This window comes from Myotis brandtii, unplaced genomic scaffold (genome assembly GCF_000412655.1).
Source record: "Myotis brandtii unplaced genomic scaffold, ASM41265v1 scaffold547, whole genome shotgun sequence".
Lineage (NCBI taxonomy): Eukaryota > Metazoa > Chordata > Mammalia > Chiroptera > Vespertilionidae > Myotis > Myotis brandtii.
The window spans coordinates 1,767,525-1,782,018 of NW_005370024.1; the positions used below are offsets into that span (position 1 = coordinate 1,767,525).

The following is a 14,494-nucleotide window of genomic DNA, read 5'->3' on the forward strand; positions in this document are numbered from 1 at the left end:
GTACATCTACAAAATGGAATACTATGCTGCTGTAAAAAAGAAGGAATTCTTACCATTTGCAACAGCATGGATAGAACTGGAGAGCATTATGTTAAGTGAAATAAGCCAGTCAGAGAAAGATAAATACCACATAATCTCACTCATTTATGGAATATAATGAACAACATAAACTGATGAACAAAAACAGATCCAGAGAACACACTTTTAACTGATCCTGATCGCAGAGCTGATTTATTCCAATGCCTTTGAGTCAGAGCCATCCCCTTTTCATTGGTACAATGATTGAAGTGGGTATCCCCGGGTAATCCCTCTAAAGTAGAATTTACAACATGAGCATCAGAAGTACCTACTATATTCTAGGCACTTCATGAAGCATTTTATAAACATTATCTCTAAACCTCATTTTTTTTTAGGACACAAAATTTTCTTTAATTATTTTTTTGGGGAAGGAACACCACCCATTCACTCAATTAAGAGAAACATTTTTTATCAGCACAGAAGTCTTTTTTTTTTCTTCACGTATCATGCCATGAATTCATAGGGAATGGGTTCCAGCAGATCAGGATCCTTTCCATTGGTTCTCACAAAGTGTGCTTCTCTGGGTAGAGCAGGCTGATGCTTCAGTTGAACCCAAGTACCTTTCTCTCTGGCTTCCTTCTTTTTCTGATTATTTCCCTTCAGATGTTTTAGGAAGCTATCTTGGCTCTTAGAGTGCTTAATATGCTCAATATGTAGGTTAATTCTCTTGGCAAGAATCTTGTCCTTAACTTGCTTGTTCATAACAATGCCCACGGCATTGTGGACTCTTCCAGTTTTGCCATGGTAACATTTGTGGGGCATTCCTGTTTGAACAGTGTCCATTCCCATGATGTCCACAATATAACCTTCCTTTTACATTTGCATGCATGTGGCCAAAGAAACAACTCCATGTTTTTAAAGGCCTAGAGAATATATAGTGGGTGCCTCTCCTCTTTCCCTTGGTGTTAGTCATTTTGGCAAATTACTGGAAGATGATGGTTCTGGTTGAAAGACTCTAACCCTCATTTAATCTTCACCATGATTTGTAGACTAGAGATGGTTTTCCTGGTAAAAATCAAGACTCAAAAAAGTTGTTATTTTCCCAAACTCATACAGCTAAGTAAGTGAACAAAAGGAGCTTGTACTCAGACCAGGTACCAATGTTTGTGCTTGTTAGAGATCATTGGGCCTTGTGCATTGTGTGAAACTCTCATCTAGGGGGGTTGCTCGTGGCTTCCATGAACGACAGAAGCAGCAGCACACAGCTTGGTTTTCACATCATTCAGAAAGCATTGGTAGAGGGTTGAATGGTGGCTCCCAAAAGGCATGTCCACCCAAAGTCTGTGAGTGTGGAAAAGGGATTTTGCAAATAGAATTAAGTTAAGAATCTTCAGATGAGATTTTCCCGGTTTAGGGTGTCCCTAAAACCCAATGTGTGCTTAGAAGAGAAGGGTAGACAATGACCTGAAGATGGAGGTAGAGATTGGAGGGATGTGTGTATAGGCCAGAGACTGGTGGTGGCTCCCAGAGGCTAGGAGAGAGGCATAGAATGGATTCTTCCTCAGAGGCTCAAGGAAGATCCAAATCAAGCCAAAACCTTGGTTTTAGACTTCTGTTCTACAGAACTGTGAGAGAATAAATTTGTGTTGTTTTGAACACCAAGGATGTGGTCATTTGTTATGGCAGCCACAGGAAACGAATAGCACATTACTCATTACTCATATAAGAGGATGAGACAGGATGAGACCAACACTCAGTGTCTGAAATAAGGACCACAGAGCTAAGTTGTTGCTGACTACAGTAAGGAAGAGCTATGCTGGCGAGGCATTCTCTCTGAGCTGAGTGGACTTCTAGTCTTGTATAGGGTTTGGGGGACTCCTAGAGGTAGGTAAGTAATGTCTGTAGATGATTACTTACTTGTTTGAGACTGGGGTAATCTTTGTGAAAATGTGTCTACTTGTTATAAAAATTTCAAAGAATTTCAGGAAAGAGCAAAGGAAAAACAAAGCAAACCAAAACCTCCGTCTCTCAGAAATTATTTTGCCAACATTGATGAACATTACCCCAGACTTCCCTCGAGGCACATATTTAGCCAGAAGCCTTGGTAGATATAATTTTACAAAAATAGATTCAGATTATGCATGCTATTTTTATAAGAACTATTAAACATAAGTCTACTTGAGTTTACCAGAATTGAAATAAATGAGAATCAAACTGGAATAGTTGTTAAACATCAGATAAATATTTGTTCAAAATGAGAGATATTAGTTCTGAAGAGATGTATTTGAGGTTAAAAGGTAATTACGAAAAAAAATATTAAGAGTTTGGCAGTATTTCACTTTTTAAAAACTCTGCATGCTTTTGCTTAATATGATATGCATTTACTTTCTGTCATGAAAGAAGATTTTATGCACGTCCTTTTTCCCTTCCACCCTCAGCCTCCCAATTTTTGTTTAGTTACATTATTATTTTTGGATTGCCTGGAACTGTAATATTTATATTCTGTTCTGTCAACTCATTTCCACTGTTACTTAGTCTTGGTTCTATGTTTAAATGGATCCAATTCTGACTATTGTCCTTTATGGTGACGTCCCTAGTGCTGGGTGTTTAATTTTGATTCATGTCTTGTTATGATGGATTTTATCATCAAACATTTTTCAAGAAGAGCTTTGTTATTATAGTCCTTGACTTTTTGTGTGTTTAAGAACGTTTGCCTCTTTCTTTCATAGTCACAATATAATTTGGCTGCGTAGAAAACTCTTGAGCCACCATTTTTTTTCCCTTGGAACTTGGTCGATGTTATTCTGTTGTTGTCTAGTGCTGAGGGTTGTATTAAGAGAGAGGGATCTTATAATTTGTGCTCTCTGCACAAAACAAACTGGACAATTGCCATTGAATTTCAGTCTCTTCACAGTACGTTTACTGATGTTGCCAATTTTGCTTATTTTTCCTGGCATATGGTGTGCCCTTTCAATCTAGAGTTACCTAGCTTCCTTTACTTTGAGAAACTTTTCTGAATTTGCTTAAGTTTTTTCCTATTTCCTTTTGTTCCTCTGTTCAGGATACGAATTTGTGCATGTCAGCTTCCTTTACTTCAGTTCGTTTTGTCTTGTCTGTAATCACTTTTAGCTCATTGTTCCTTTCTATTTTGTATGATTTCTTAAGCTTGGCTTGTGCTTTCAACAGTACTTACCTATTTTCTGTTGTTTCTGAGTTGACTTTCATCTCTATAATTGCTTTATTTTTTATCTTTTGTTTATTTTCTGAGCTCTGCCAGTTTACTTTTCAACGAGTTTTCTTCTTATTTATTTTTTGATCCCATATTTCTTCTTTGAACTTTTCTGCAAAACCATGTTGTTGATTCATTTAAGATTGAAGAGCCTAATCTCTTTGTTCTCAGGAATGGATTATTTATGATCTATATTTTTTTAATCTGCCATAGGCACTTGTTTATCTTCCTATTTCTCCCCTCTTGCAATATGCTGGGGCCCTCGCAGCCTGATTCCTTTTGTAGTATTATTTCATTATGAACAGGTGCATCCAGCTGCTTGACCAACAACTGCGCAGAGGAGGCAGAGAGGCTTGCTTAATTGAGCTCCAAAGTAGGTTGTGGTCTCTGCCATCCTATCAACCATGAAATGTCTCCCTCAGAATTTGGTCTCCAGGAGGTCAGCTTGGCTCTAATCCATGAAGTTATGGGTCGTCCCTCCCAAGCCCAAAAATCCCTTTTCCCACCAGTTAGGCTCTCCCAACCAGAGACTCTTCCTCAACAGCAAACATGGCGTGTCTTCCTGGTTCCTCTTCACTTATTTGCCATTCATGCCCCCCTCTCCCCCCGACCTATCTGCAATGTGGAAACATTCTGACATCCTATGTGAGGTACACAGCCCTGATATACACCAGTGTTTCTGGTTCTCTCCTCTTCTGAAACCTGCCCACCTTCCTCAGCAAATGTGAGTGGAAGTAACCTGAGTTACCTACATGCTCTCTTCCCTTTCCATGATGAACAAGGAAGCCTCATGTAATGATGGTGGCATAGGAAGTTGGCAAAGTTGGCCACATTGAGCATGTTGTAATAACAATATTGTAGCAACAACAATATGTAGCAGTAATAATGATAAATGACAATGAGGTATCACCTCACACCTGTCAGAATGGCTACCATCAAGAAATCAACAAATGACAAGTGCTGGCAAAGATGTAGAGAAAAGGGAATCCTAGTACACTGCTGGTGGTACTACAGACTGGGGCAGACACTATGGAAAACAGTTGGAGTTTCCTCAAAAAATAAAAAAATGGAACTACCATTTGTCTCAGTAACCCCACTTCTAGAAATAAATCCTAAGAAACCCAAAACACCAATCAGAAAGAATATATGCACCCCAATGTTCATAGCAACATAATTTACACCATGGAATAATATGCAGCTGTAAAAAAGAAGGATCTCTTACCCTTTGAGACAGCATGGAGGGACCTGGAGAGTATCATGTTAAGTAAATAAGTAAGTCAGAGAAAGACAAGTATCATAAGATCTCACTCATATGTGGATTCTAATGAACAATAAACTGATGAACAAAATAGATCCAATGACAAAGAAACATGGAACAGACTGACAAATCTGAGGGAAGGTGGGGGTGGGTGGTGGGTGGGAAGAGATTAACGGAAGAATTTATATGCATATATGCATAACCCATGGACACAGACAATAGTATGGTGAAGGCTGGGAGGGGTGGGTTCAAGGTGGAGGGGGTCAATAGGGGAAAAAAAGGCACATCTGTAATATTTTCAACAATAAAGATAAATTTTTTAAAAAAATGCATAAACTTGCTGTTTTAAGCCATTGAGAGTCAAGATTTGCTTGTTACTCCTGTCTAGCTCGCTTCTTTGACTAATACAAGGCAAGAAAAGCCACCTATTTCTGCATCAAAGATGAGGAAGCATGGACATTAAGGTGAACAGGTAAGGGCTGGCTGGAAGCTGTGCCTCAGAGCAGATCATGTATCACCTGTCCAGGAAACGGACTAACTTCAAGGGCTTCCCTGAATGTTGTAGGGGAAATCTTATAGAACCTGCAAAGTTAAGGTGTCTTGTTGCAGAGGGTTTCATATTTCTTGTGTTCACCAGGAAACAAAACAATGGAACTTAATCCCTTTCTGCCTCTCTCTGCTTCCTTTCATATTTCTTCCTTTGTATGGAACTCAGTGCTGTCAACAGCATTATTTACTACCTCTGAACAAGTTTGGTGGAGTTCTGATGAGTTTCACTGATCATCTCCCCTCAACGAGTCATGGGAGCTGCTGCCTTCAGATCTTCTTGTGGTTTACAGCCTGGAAATGTTTTTTCTTTTTGTTTGTTTGTTTGTTTGTTATTTCTCTTCTCTATAATTAGAAAAAAATGTGTGTACAATCCTAGACGTTGTCTCAAAATCAAATCTTGCATCTTTGAATTGCCATTTGACCTAGCTACAACTGAAAATATCATCACTCTAGTCTGGTTTCCCTAAAATCCAGCATGCATGCTAGCACCAGTGATGTTTCTTTCCCAGAACCCAACAACCCAGGCTCAAATCTCCGCCTTGCCAGTCTTCAATGGCAATGGCCTCGGAAAAAATTGCATAAACTTTTGGAGCTCATTTTCTCATCTGTGAAAATGTGATAATAGCAGTAGACATTTTAATCCCACAGAACTATTGGGACCAGCTGATGAGCTAATACATGGGAAAGCCTCCGGAGTGGTGCCTGGTCCCCTGTGAGTGCTCAGTACATGTTATACACAAGCACCTTGTGAATCTTGCAAGTGACATATCACTTCATTTATCTATGTACTCAACACCCATGTAGTTACTACAGTTATGAAAGCCCATTTCCTTATGGGGATAATGCTATAATATATGTAGAGTTGTACGAATTCAATGAGATAGCCCATGTCAAAACTTCCTTCCTTCCCCCCTCCCTATAAGGAGGTGACAGTGAAATGAAGGCAACAGCTGTAACCAAGTGTCATCCATCTTTTGAGATGACAGTAGCTAACATTTGAGTTAGCTACTATATGCTCAAGCACTGGGCTAAGTGTTGACATGAGCCATCTCATTGACTTCGTACAACAACTCTACATATATTATAACATTACCCCTGCAAGGAAACAGGCTTCGAGCTGTGAGTGACCTGCCTCAGGTCTCAGAGCAGAGTTGAAACTGGGATTTCAGGCAGTGTGAATCAGAGGCATGTGAACAACCCCTAGGTAAAGCACCTCTAGAGGTACCCACAGGGGCCAGGAGTGGACTGCTGCCTCAGGGTGGAGGGTTGAAAAGGCCATTTGGTAAAAAGGATGTTTGAGTTCAGCCCTGACATCTGAGTAGGGGTCCCACTCAGAGGAGACCTGAGCAGGAACACCAATTGGCACAGAAAGTACTGCAAGCATCGGTGAGGGGCAACATTGGAGGCAAAACCTGAGTCTGATCAAGAGGCTTAGATGTCAAATAAAGGAGCTTGCAACAGTGATTGATGTTAAGCATGAGTCTAATATGATTGGGTGCAGATTTCTTAGCTAAGACACCTTGGTAAAAAAAATGCCAGAGCCATTATTTTATGGCTCATGATCCATGAGCCTCCCCATGATCTCACCTGTCATCCCTGAACTGTGAAAAGTAGATTACAATTCAATTTGGATCAACACATATTTTGTGTTTTTTGAAATTTATAAAATATATATTTAGGGTATTCCAAAAATGTATACTCACTTTGAATAATTACTAATTCCCATGGGTTAAATCTGAAAAGAAAGAACATCAATTGAGCTATGAAAAATGTATATGTATAAATTTTTTGGGACACCTTATATTTGCTGTAAAAATTAAAATGATATAGACGTGCATTAAGTAAAATGAGTCTCTCTCTGAAAATATCCTCCTTTGAATGCTAATCCTCAAAGATTTCCACTCACCGTCCTGTGTGCACACTTTTTCACACGTCTTTACTTTCCACAACATGTATAAACACATATGGAAATAAATTTCTTTAAAAAATGGGATCCAAACATAACTATTTTCTGCAGCATACTTTTTTTCATTCAACAATATTTGGGAATATCTGTCTCTGCCCAGGATTTTCTGTAGTTGAGTGGATATGAGGTTTTTTGGCATTCTCCCAATAATGGGCATTTACCGTAAGTGATCTTTAGTTTTGTGCCAATTCAACTGCTATTTCTTGAGAGACCTTCCTTCCTTCCTTCCTTCCTTCCTTCCTTCCTTCCTTCCTTCCTTCCTTCCTTCCTTCCTTCCTTCTCTCTTTCTATGGTAATTATTGCTGTTTATTGTTGAAGATAGAGAAAGGAAATAAGCCTACAGAGAGGCAAAGCGGACTCCCAGGGAATTCCTGGCTCAATGCCCTGGCCTGTTACACCCTCCATTCTCCTTGGGGGCACCAGGAGCCTCCTGGCATCAGTCCAGCCCTGAGAAGGAAGGATGTAGGGAAGCATCCCTGAAGAGGCCAAGCTGGGGCCAGATGAACATGCTTGTTTCTCAGGGCTAGGGAGTGTGTAAAGTAGAGCTAATGCCCTTGGACAGGTTCTGCTTTGCTGGACAAAGGCCTGTGATGGAGCAGATGGTGCACTGGGTTTGGAGTGAGAAGGTTTGGTTGACATACAGGCTCTGCCATTCCATCTTGTTTGTGCTGTGAGGTGAGCGAAAGATCCTTTCCACTCTCAGGCACGGTGAGGAGAAAAAAAAAAAAAGTAAGGGCCTTCAGATGTACACAGGTATGGACCACGAGGGGATGAATGTGCCATCTCATTCTCCTCGCAAAAAACTGGAGTCAAGTTTCTGGATGTCTGGAGGGGTGGAGAGTTCAGGGATTCCGATGGAAGAGCACTTACAGTCTGCATGGTGTCTATGGCACATTTAAAAAATATTCAGTTCCTTTAGTGCTGGCTAAAACCCCCTCTAACAAATCCATTCAAATCACTATCACTGAATCTGAGGCTAAAGGACTATTCTAGAACACATGATTGATTCCTGTGTAAAGTAAATCCAGGTTAAGGACCTGAATACTCAGGAATGCTTTTTTCCTGCCTCCCTTCCTTCCTTCTCTGTCTCCTGACCTCCCTCCCTGCCCACCTGTGTTTATGAGGTCCTTGTTGCAACAAAGAACCTGAGATTTGGAGTCCATCAGACCTTCTCTTAACTATTTAATTCCTTTATGCATCAGTTTTTTAATCCAGAAAAAACATGGTGATAAGAATCCTTCAAATCCAGATGATTTTGAAGTCCAATACAATAGTCATTATTTATAGAACACTTAGTGTATGCCCAACACTTCATCTATATTAAGACATTTAATCCTATGAGGTAAGCACTATATTATTATCCCCCTTTACAGTTGAGGAAACTGACACAGTGAGAGGTTAAGTAACTTGCCCAAAGTTACACAGCTAGTAAGGAACACATCTATAACTCTCACTACTCTTATTTCAATTCATTCTTTAAAAATTTTTTAAAAATTGATTTTAAAGAGAGAGGAGGGAAATGGAGGGAGAGAGATAAATATCAGTGTGAGAAATAAACATCAGCCACCTCCCATACTGGGGACCGAACCCACAACCTAGGCATGTAACCTGACCAGGAATCGAACCGGCAACCTTTTAGTGCACAGGGCAACACTCAACCAATAGAACCACAGCGGCCAGAGCTCAATTCATTCTTAACAGATGAGAATTCTGAATAAAGGAAGGATCACCTGCATTGATTATGTTGGTGACCTTCTTTGCCAATGCAAGGAGATACCGGACCCATAGCAAAGCCAACTCAGAGAAAAGCAGAACCAAAAGATGTAGGAAGACGAGAGTCCAGACTATATTCTTAGAGTCCCTAGATCCAACAGAAACTGAAGCCAGAAGATCTATCCCAACTTTAGTTCTATGCATTAATAGGCCCCCTCCCCCCATACCCCCCCTTTTTTGTTTTGTTTTGCTTTGAAGCACCTTGAGTTGGGTGTTCTGTCACTTTCAATGAAAAGAATGGAAATGATGGACTCCTGAGTGCTTCCCGGGGAGGAGCAGGAACTATGGCTAGTTATTTTTTTCTATTCTTATGAGAATACTGGGTGCTAATTAGGTGCCCATAAATATTTGCCAATTCATTAATCACAAATTCAGTGGAAGATGGGATAGTTACTGGGAATTTTGAACTATTACTTAACCATCCTTGTACACTGGACAAATATTTTCTTTCTTGAAACAGGCAGGGAAGTTTGGAATAACTTTTCTTTGCGGTTATTTCCAACTTGCTTTACTTCCCACTGAGACCAACTGTAATTCACATGGATTTGCACTGGAAAAAGTCATATTTTATTTTTAGTGCTGTTCGCTGGAATTTTCTGTGATTTTTTTTTTACCACTTAAGCATGAGCTGATCTTTCAGAAACCCAAGGTGGTCTGTGAGGTCCGAAAGGTTGGCGACCACTGCTCTAGAGAATCCTTACAATTGCACAGTCCAATTCCTTACAGTACATCTCTTTTTTTAAAAAAAATTCTTTATTGTTTAAAGTATTACATGAGTCTTCTTTTTACCCCCATTGACCTCTCCCCTACCACTCCTCCACCTACAGTACATCTCTTAATGTGTATTACTTCCCACTGGTTCTGTTTCCTGGGTTGAACACTGACATGTACAACTGACAACTTGTAAACTTCTTGAATTGTAGACAAAATGGATATGTAGGGTTATGTGGGAGTTGAAATAGACCACAATCTTCATGGTTCCCTAGTTCACTGTCACAGCCCAAAGACTGAAAACCCTGGTCTGTTGGGTGAAGACTGACATCTTCAATACAGTTCTCCATAACCTGCCCCCGCTGACCACCTCCTCCTCCTCATCCTCCTCACATTTTATCAGCCAGGATTATCAGTGCACCTGGGTCTCTCAAGATAGTGCATGAAAACAGAGCTTTCTGGATGCTCCAAATAAGGCTGTTCACTCTCCTACCTCCTAGCCTCCAAGGACCTGTCAAGATTCTTGTAGACCCTGCCTGGCTCCTCCCTCCCACTTACAACCTCACCACTACCCTCTCTGCTTTGAGACCATCAGGAGTCTTATCACACCCTTTATTTCAGTTCATGTCCTTCAAGCTCAAGGACATCACTTATCCCATGGACTCTCATCCCTGTGGTCCCTTTCGTGACCCATCTCCCACCCCTTCCTGACTTCAGAAGTCCTTCTATGGTGTCTCTTAAAACTCTAGGTCACTCATCAGCAAAGTTCTCTATCTTCATTTTTGTTTTGCTTTGAAGCACCTTGAGTTGGGTGTTCTGTCACTTTCAATGAAAAGAATGGAAATGATGGACTCCTGAGTGCTTCCCGGGGAGGAGCAGGAACTATGGCTAGTTATTTTTTTCTATTCTTATGAGAATACTGGGTGCTAATTAGGTGCCCATAAATATTTGCCAATTCATTAATCACAAATTCAGTGGAAGATGGGATAGTTACTGGGAATTTTGAACTATTACTTAACCATCCTTGTACACTGGACAAATATTTTCTTTCTTGAAACAGGCAGGGAAGTTTGGAATAACTTTTCTTTGCGGTTATTTCCAACTTGCTTTACTTCCCACTGAGACCAACTGTAATTCACATGGATTTGCACTGGAAAAAGTCATATTTTATTTTTAGTGCTGTTCGCTGGAATTTTCTGTGATTTTTTTTTTACCACTTAAGCATGAGCTGATCTTTCAGAAACCCAAGGTGGTCTGTGAGGTCCGAAAGGTTGGCGACCACTGCTCTAGAGAATCCTTACAATTGCACAGTCCAATTCCTTACAGTACATCTCTTTTTTTTAAAAAAAATTCTTTATTGTTTAAAGTATTACATGAGTCTTCTTTTTACCCCCATTGACCTCTCCCCTACCACTCCTCCACCTACAGTACATCTCTTAATGTGTATTACTTCCCACTGGTTCTGTTTCCTGGGTTGAACACTGACATGTATAACTGATAACTTGTAAACTTCTTGAATTGTGGACACAATGGATATGTAGGGTTATGTGGGAGTTGAAATAGACCACAATCTTCATGGTTCCCTAGTTCACTGTCACAGCCCAAAGACTGAAAACCCTGGTCTGTTGGGTGAAGACTGACATCTTCAATACAGTTCTCCATAACCTGCCCCCGCTGACCACCTCCTCCTCCTCATCCTCCTCACATTTTATCATCCAGGATTATCAGTGCACCTGGGTCTCTCAAGATAGTGCATGAAAACAGAGCTTTCTGGGTGCTCCAAATAAGGCTGTTCACTCTCCTACCTCCTAGCCTCCAAGGACCTGTCAAGATTCTTGTAGACCCTGCCTGGCTCCTCCCTCCCACTTACAACCTCACCACTACCCTCTCTGCTTTGAGACCATCAGGAGTCTTATCACACCCTTTATTTCAGTTCATGTCCTTCAAGCTCAAGGACATCACTTATCCCATGGACTCTCATCCCTGTGGTCCCTTTCGTGACCCATCTCCCACCCCTTCCTGACTTCAGAAGTCCTTCTATGGTGTCTCTTAAAACTCTAGGTCACTCATCAGCAAAGTTCTCTATCTTCATCCTCCTTTCTGAATGTTCTTTCACTCTCTCATTCTGACTGAAGCTGGGCTGTCCCCTGAGGGCCTCTCTGTCCCTGCAGCCCACTCAACGGTGGTCCTCCTCACTCGCCGGGGAATGTCCCTATGACTGCCAGGAAAGGCAGGTTCAGGGAAAACAGCAGTAACAGACAGTTTTGTTCTTTGCCTTCCTCTTTTCTTTGCATTCCAGGTCTGGTTTTGAACACAACAGTCTGGTATTTGAGCTTTTCTGGCTGATGAAATAAAATGCCACAAATAGAAATGTTGTTAGACCAATTGATTACATTTTATTACTGTGCTGTGATGGGGTTTGTCTGTCTTCAAACTGAGCCACGGAATGTAAAATGTAAGCCGTAAGGTGGATTGTTTTCAAACTTTTTATGCATGCCCCTTTTATTCTGCATGAGAATCCTTTATCACATGAGCCTGCTATTGTTGTTGAAACAATAGGCCTGGCAAGCCTACTGAGAGCTAAGCGGGGATGACATAACTCATCTAGCCTTGCTTCCTGACAATCCATTTTCTAAACATCAGTCAGAGTGATCTTTCAGAATTAAAGTCAGAACCTGCCAGTCACTCTCTTGCTCAAAACCCTGCAACAACCTCCCACATCCCTTGGGGTAAAGCTCAGATCCTTTGCAAGACTGGAGATGCTCTTATGCCCACTCCCTTCTGCTATCCTCTCTCCACCTCATGCATGCACCCCAGCCCTCAGGCATCCTTGTGTCCCTGCAGTTACTCAAGCACCACCAATCCTGCCTTCTCTCCTGCTTGTAATGGCTCAATCTGGAATGCTCTTCTTCAAGATGCTGTCATGGCTCATCCTCTCTACCTTCAAAAGCCTGCTTGAATGTTGGCCTTCCGTGGCCCCAGCCTTTTCTGACACACCTGTCTAAAGCACAACCTGCTCACTTATCCCACTTCCTTCCTCATGGTCTTTTTTACCTCCTGACACACACATCTTTGTGTTAGCTTCGAATATCTGCCTCGCACTGGACTGCAGGGGCCTGGCAGGAGAGAGTTTGTCTGTTTTGATTACAACTGTGTCTCAAGAGCCTAGAATAGTGCCAGGCACTTTGTGAGTACTTAATCCTGGCTCCCTATGATCATACTTGTCCTGTGGGTGACCAGAATTTCTAAATTCCTAAGAGACCAGTACTTACAAGAGATGTGTGTGTGTGTGTGTGTGTGTGTGTGTGTGTGAGAGAGAGAGAGAGAGAGAGAGAGAGAGAGAGAGAGAATAAGAAACTCTAAACCCTTGTTCTTGCATGAGAACTCTCCTCTTGGGAGCCCCAAAGCACTGGCTGAGCCTGGGCCTGGTCAATCGGTATTCATGGTTAAGGGGAAGGAGAGGCCTGAGTTCCCCTCAGAGGCCACTACCTGCTGTAGTTTGCCTGTCAGCTGCTCTCAAGTCTGAGCATAAAGCCTCCCCACACTGACCCTTATGATTTCAAACAAACAAAGGAAGACAGTCTAAATCTGAAACATTTGGAAGCTAAGATCCTGATTTAGCCCAGGAAAGCTGATGGTTATTAAAATCTTCAAAGGAAGTCACAAACAATCCATGTTTTAGATTATCTCCCAAACATTTGTCATATCTGGAACCATTCTTACAACCCTGAAATCAAAAGCTCCAAGAGTCCCGTGTTCTTTCTGCACACACCTCTCTGCTGGCGAGGTTCCAGGACATTCTCCAGGCTTGTGGTCACAGAAGGGGCTATGGGTAGTCAGAGGGCTTCTCTGACAGTCTGCACCTGGACCAAGTTATTTTCAAAACTGAGATGAGTTTAAAGAGGTCATTAGAGGTCAGGGTTAAAATGAAAATTTTCTGGAAGGCTCATATATTTCATTTACGCAAAATATATGGTGAGTGTCATTGTGGCTAATTTTATATGAGATCTCTTGGAGATAAACATTTGCTACACATTTCAATATGTCAGGGGTGGGGAAGTGAATATAATTTTCCTTAGTGTTTACTCTATGACAAGAATTTGCTGGGTGCTTGAGGCACATGTCTCATCAGCTCACTGTCCTTATCTTATGCAATGATCCCAGTTCCAACCTCCTAGAGAAAAACAGAGAGCATCATTATGTTCCTCTCAATTTCTCCACCATCCCTAATTTATCCCCATTCCTACCCATCCTCACTTGCTTCCTGTCTATCTCAATGAACACAGGTGTGAGTCAGAATCCAGGCTCATTCAAGACCACCCACTCCCACTGGTGGATGCTTTGACCAACTTCTTTTCCCTTCTAGATTGCCTGACAGATCGATGCTAGTTGCTCTCAACCTGTACAAATGTTCAAGTCTTTTCCATTCTGAAATAACCTTGACTTGACTCCCCTGACCCACCTTTAACTACTATGCAACTCTGTCCTTTCCAAGAAAGTGGACGTGGTAGGTTAAAGCATCTTGCAGAACCAATACTTGGTGAAAAGAAGTCAGCTTTCCCCAAGGATGCTTCAGAAGCCACTATATGAAAGCATAGGTGTGTCTGGCCATGCTGTGCTTGGAAATAGATGGTCATAACCATGTCCAAATTATACTCATTTAAAAAATGTTATTGAACTTATTGGGGTAACATTGGTTAATATAATTATATAGGTTTCAGGTGTGCAATTATATAATACATCATTTATTGGTATATTGTATTATGTGTTCACCAATCTAAGTCAAGTTTCCTTCCATCAACATTTATTCCACCTTTACCCTCTTCTACTTCCCCACCACACCCCTCTGGTAATCACCATACTGCTATCTATAAGTTTTTTTTCCCTTTGCTTAATGCCTTCACCCTTTTCACGCTGACAGCTGTTAGTCTGTTCTCTGTATCTATGAGCCTGTTTTGCTTGCTAGTATATTTTGTTCATTAGATTATAT

At 41.2% G+C, this 14,494-nt stretch overlaps 1 protein-coding gene across 3 annotated transcripts in view; it reads right to left on the bottom strand.

Annotated features, from left to right (window-relative positions):
• C1QTNF7 (C1q and tumor necrosis factor related protein 7) overlaps positions 1–14,494 on the bottom strand; it is a 99,911-nt gene that overhangs the window by 42,564 nt on the left and 42,853 nt on the right. The window lies entirely within an intron of this gene.